Source organism: Taudactylus pleione, unplaced genomic scaffold, assembly GCF_031769625.1.
Source record: "Taudactylus pleione unplaced genomic scaffold, aTauple2 ptg000042l, whole genome shotgun sequence".
NCBI lineage: Eukaryota > Metazoa > Chordata > Amphibia > Anura > Myobatrachidae > Taudactylus > Taudactylus pleione.
The window spans coordinates 542,526-548,525 of NW_028284444.1; the positions used below are offsets into that span (position 1 = coordinate 542,526).

Below are 6,000 nucleotides of genomic sequence, written 5' to 3' on the forward strand. Positions count from 1 at the left end.
ATCTGGGAATTCTGTTTGTATAAAAGGAATGGTAACAGTTATAAATACGTGTATTTTTATTTATCTTTTCATTTCTACTGGACATAAAATAAGTCGCTTTACTATTTTACCAGTAGAAACACAAAAACCAGTGGCTACATTATCAAACTAAGGAAGGCAAGCGGCTGTGGTAAAACATTAAGGGGTCTTATGTATGGTGGTTTAAAAACCCAAATTTAGCGCTCCATTTTAACTGGGGATTAGCATCATGTTCTAAAAGCCGCAGTGTATTATACTTACTAAGATTCTCAGAGAATGCCATTGTGCCTTACAGTGTCAGTGACTACACGTGCTGCTAGTAACATGAAACATATTCAAAATGTGTTTACAGGCTGATTTGCTTTTATTATTGTCAGGGGGGATTCAATTGTTTTTTCACGACCGATCTCCAGTCACTTTATGGGGGGCGATATTCAATTTTGCAGCCAAATGTGTAAAGCAGCTAAACCAGTCTAAACTATTGAGCACGCTGCCAAAAATGCAATTTGCGCGGATTTCTGCTCGCCAAATCAATGGGATGCAAGCAAGAATCTAGGCGCTTGCGGCACTCTCGCCCGATTGGACGTACAACTGAATTGCTTGGTTGGGCACCCATTACTAATAGGCACGCAAAAAACAAATTCATTCTTCCCTTGGAATGTTCAGCATCAAGTTTGTTGAAAGCATTAAATGGATGTTCTTAAAATTATTTATATTAAACAAACACTTGTGTACATGTCTTATACTGCTTTTATACCTAAATTTCAGGTCTGACCCTGAGGTTGAAACAGAGGGCACGATTCAGACCGGCTCGCTAGGATGCGTTCACACGCAGCCTGCCGATGTTTGCAATGTGCGCATGCAACGCAGTGCGCGAACCAGTCCATGTGATCGCCCCTTGTGCATAGACGCCTCGCTAGCTTGAGTGACAGGATGAGGAGTTTGTGGGTGGTGACAGGGGATTGTCGTTGAAAACGGGGGAGTGGTGGTGTGAACGCAAAAGTGTCTGAGCTTCTTAACGCCGTTTCAGAGGTGTGCATAATTAAGACGCAGCATCATAGTACACGTCACGCGGCTGAATTTTACACTGAAGCATTTGCAGTGCTTGCGATAGGGTATGGTCTGCCACAAGTGCTGCATATGCATCCGATGGTTTTCGATGTTACTGATTGTTGCATACACATCCTTGGAGATGACGTGCATAAGTGGGAGTCTTAAGACGGGCTAGTGGGCGTCTAAATACACACCACGATCGCAAGCCAAAACATAGTGGGTGTGCTAATGCCTTGCTGTGCAATCGCGGGATTTGCATACTTTGGCTGCGTGCGAACGCATCTAGCAAGCAGGTCTGAATCGGGCCCAGGGTTCCAATTCAGATCAGGAGGTTTCCCGATGCTGCCCCAGGATATTCCTGAGTTGGCACCGTGCACACCAGAGCCGGGTCTATAGTGACCCGGCTTTTCGGGCGTTGAAGTGGACGCTTGGAGATGACTATCTCCAAGCTCCACTGAAGCCGGCCAATCGGCAGGCATGCGGCACAATCCAGGTCATCGTGACCCAGACCGCGCCGTTTACACTGCAGGGTTTCACAGGTTATTCCAGTGTTAAACCCTGCAAGTTTGCTGGGTTGGATTGCCGGCTCACTCCACCCGGGAATCCAACCCTGTCCCCTTTTACACCAAGAAGCTACCCGGGTTACCTCTGCAATAACCCAGGTTTTAGCTCTGGTGTAAAAGGGATATAATAGATCTAGCAAGATGTATACAGCTGAATCTTAAACATTCATGTCATAAGACAAAAATCTAGTTAACATTTACAACAGGTTACCCACTTCCCAAACGGGATATTTGCTGTATTCCCTAACAAAAGCACCACTTATGGTGTTAAGTTAGATGCAACCTAAAAAGATGCACAATTGATGTAAATGGAGCAGAGGATTACGGGGGAAGATGTATCAAACCTAATGAAAAAAAGTGGAGAAGTTCCCCATAGCACCCAATCAGCTTCTCTATCACTTATCTAGCACAGCCCATAAAATGACAGTTAGAAGCTGATTGGTTGTTAGGAGCAACTTCCACATTGTTCCTCTTTTGAAAGATTAATACAGCTCACCCATAAGCTGGGTACACAGTGAAGCGATGTCGGCCCAATATGCTGTTTCCGGCGGAAACGGAACAACATATTGGCCGGATCTCTCAGCGTGTATGGCCAATATGCCCACTCCTGCGGTCAATAGCAATATAGTCCGGTCTACACGCTGCACGGCCAAACGGACGATATAGAATGCGGCACCGTGCAAGGTAATGAAGGACGGAATGAGGGAACATTCTGTCATTCATTACATCGTTCTGATGTGTGCCGCAGATAAGATACGTCAGCCGCCATATCTTCCGGGTACAAATAGTCTAGTGTTAGCCCTGCAGAAGTCAATTATTTTAAAAACAAATAGAAGTCTCACATAATTTTATCACTGCTATCATATAAGGGTTAACATGAGAAAAGCTGGTGTGTTTGAGCTCATCGGTGCAATTAGTGGAGCAGTATGAAATTATTCCCCAACTACAGTACACACTATGAAGCTGCCATTTTGTGAACTGAAACAACAGTCATGACAATGCAGTATTATCCAGCCACAAAATGTCTGCCTGGTGTGTAAGTAACCAAAGGCACTTTCACCAAAGAGAGGATATGAATGTTGCCCTTGTGGTGTCTTATATGTACTTTAATATGAGGGCTCTAATTTGTAATGTATATTTTCTTATGTGGGTAATACATTCATGGCTCGATTGCCCATTCTGCCAATTTGATGACCAGCGATCAAAAACATCAATGATATTGCGATAAGCCCGCAGATCGGGAAAAACGTCATGTTAAAAATCCCCAACTTGCCCATCCCGATCATATTTTGATCAAGATCTGTAAATCGAGGATTTCCAACATGTTGGTTTCACCTGACCCTGGCAGAACAGGGAATTGGGGCAACACATCACAGATGTATGGGCCCCACTACACAAAAATTGTTTTTCTGAGGACTTAGTTGCTGATATATCAAGCAGTGTAAAGAATGGTTGCTATGGGCAACTTCCCCAATCAGCTTTGAGGTAGCAATTATCAAGTACATTCTATAAAATTATAGCTAGAATCTGATTGGTTGCTATGGGCCACTTCTCCACTTGTTACACCAATTGACACATTACCATGATCTCATGAACTCAATGAAGGAAGTCAGGGCCACATTTAGCAACGAAACAAAACTCGTTTAGCAATCACTAAAGAGGTTTTGTCCTCTATTTAGTATTTAAGAAAAAGCAGTGAACTGAGATTATCACTGGTTGCATACACGATAACTATACAGCAGGAAATGGGGACCCAGCAACAGCCTTTCTGGCTTCAGTGAAGCCTTCCTGGCATTGCCAAATCCCCGATGGATGAAAGGGTCATGTGCAGCGATAGACTGCCAGCAACAGAATGGAGGATGCTGCTGAGGAAGGGGATGTCCCTGGACCTCGTAGTAATGTAGTAAGTAATGTTAAATACCAACTGCATATTCATTAGTATCACTGCCATACTAAAAATAGAACGCTGGTATCAATGTTCATTGTTAAATAGGGCCCCCAGTCTAATGGTACGATTAGTCAGCGATAACCGGTGTGCTGGATAATCAATATCAATCATCCAGTACACCACAAACCCACCAATGACGGGCCAGCGACCCGCGCCCTATGTAACCTGGTTGATATCGACGAGGTTCGCCTGCATGCACAGCCGATGGACGATATCATCCATACGTGCCCGTGCATCGCTAGTCATATGAGGGTTGGAAGGCACCAAAAAATGAACGATCTGAACAATATTGTTATCATTCATATCGTGCATTTTTATAGTACCGTGTGTATGCACACGGTGCTATAAAAATGCACTATATGAATGTACTATAAAAAAATATATATATATAAAACTAGCTTATATTATTTGGGACCAAAATGTTAAGTATTGGGTGGATTGTATAGCGAGAGTAAACATCAGGCTGCATGTATATTCTGGTTTTCCATTTTAAAATGAGATTTAGGATACCCGCTAACTGGATGCCACCTCACAGAGTGACAATCACTTCATTTCTGTTTTCAACCCCCTTCAAATATAATACTTTGATCTTCATTACTGAAATCAAATTTTTAAGTCTATAACTCCAGTTATCGTATATACTCGAGTATAAGTCGACCCGAATATAAGCCGAGGTACCTACTTTTACCACAAAAAACTGGGAAAACTTATTGACTCGAGTATAAGCCTAGGGTGGGAAATACAGCAGCTGGTAGTGCCCCCAGTAGTAATTTCCCCCTGGTTGTGCCCCCAGTAGTAATCCCTCCCTGGTAGTGCCCCCAGTGGTATCCCCCCTTTCAGTGCCCCCAGTAGTAATCCCCCCCTGGTAGTGCCCCCAGTAGTAATCCCCCCCTGGTAGTGCCCCCAGTAGTAATCCCCCCCTGGTAGTGACCCCTGTAGTAGTCGCACCCTGGCAGTGACCCCCTGTAGTAATCGCCCCCTGGTAGTGCCCCCAGTAGAGGGACGTAATAAGAATTACAAAAAAAAAATCACTCCTGGTCCCACCGCTAACAGCTGCTCCGGCCGCTTTGAATGGGAGAGACGTCATTGCTCATGACGTTTCTCCCATTACCCACTGCGGGAGCCGGAAGATGGCTCCCGCAGTGGGAGCAGCAGCAGCCGCTGAGAGTCTGACAGACACTCAGCGGCTGCTGATTACAACAAACACACAGCTGCCGGCTCCGACAACACAAGATGGCTACAGTCCTATGTGCAGTAACTCATCAGATTGGAGGTCAGACCTCCTTGCAGACCCTGGGTCCTAGAGTCCATCATATATGTACAGTGAAGAGAGTGCAGGAGTGCACTGCTTTCCAACAAAACCGAGGCATGGTGACACAACTAAGAGCGTGCCTAGTGCTCATAAAGCACTAGCCACCGTCCTTCAATGACATGCGTATGTGCCATGCTGTGAGGTCAATGGCTGGGGAGGCACACAAGTATAAAAACAGTTTTTAAATCTAAACTCTGGAGCATGACAGGGAGAATGATAGGGGCGGGAGTATGACAGGAGAGGCAGAGCCTCCCCTGACCACATGTCCCGCAGAGTACTAGTACCAGGCGTGCACAATGGGGCAAAACCACCAAACCAGGACTACCCCTCATCAATTGGAACAGCTGAGAGGAGTGCATAAGCCATGCCTATGCATGTCATTTACCAGGCATGCGGGAGGGGGTATTGGAGCAGCCCCAAACATTCTAAAAAGTTGTCTCCTGTGCCAAGAGCCAGTATTACTAATGCGCACTATATACCAGTAGCACATGATGACATAAACTCACATTCCTTCAACTTAAAGATACGAAAAGAGTATGAATTACTGACATCCATTCCTCACCCCCTTACCTCCGCACACAGAAGTCAGACTTTCAGCCCCAGAGACTCAGTATCAGCTTTATAGTAACTCCCTCATGGGATATGTAGTCTCTCCAGCCCCTGACCTTATTCATCTCCAAGTTCACAAGCCTGTCAATCAGACTACGCTTCCCATGATCCCCTGCGGCGCCCTTTCCTACCTGTGCCTGTCCCCGCTCAGGTAACAAAGCCGCTTTCACTCCCTTCTCCCTCCGCCTTGGAAGAGAATGGTCAAACACGCTGAAGCGGGAGGGTTGATGGGAAATGTAGTTCTCAGCCTCTTCAGTAGCGCGTTGGTTGGTGAGCGAAGAACTCGCACTCACAGAACGCACCACGGTGAGGAGAGGAAAGAACAATGCGCTGCGTGCTGTGGTCGGCGCCCGCTGCTGCCGTTGCTAGGACACCGTGACGCCTTAACTAACTAGTTTCTTCTAGCTGATACCTCTAATACAACAGTTTCACTTATAATGTGTAGGTCTAGAGATGGCTGATAAAAGATCAACGTGTATGTCTATCTATCTAATATC

The 6,000-nt window shown here is 45.5% G+C and overlaps 1 protein-coding gene across 3 annotated transcripts in view; it reads right to left on the minus strand.

Moving 5' to 3' along the window:
- CUNH1orf159 (chromosome unknown C1orf159 homolog) overlaps positions 1-5,692 on the minus strand; it is a 54,497-nt gene extending 48,805 nt beyond the window's left edge. For 2 of the 3 annotated variants that reach the window (XM_088460042.1, XM_088460036.1), the window contains exon 1: positions 5,465-5,588. The gene's annotated coding sequence lies outside the window, so the exon portion shown is untranslated. Of the gene's footprint in view, positions 1-5,464; positions 5,589-5,634 lie in introns of those variants that run through there. The other variant, XM_088460048.1, reaches the window with a different exon arrangement.
- Between the last annotated feature and the right edge of the window lie 308 nt (positions 5,693-6,000).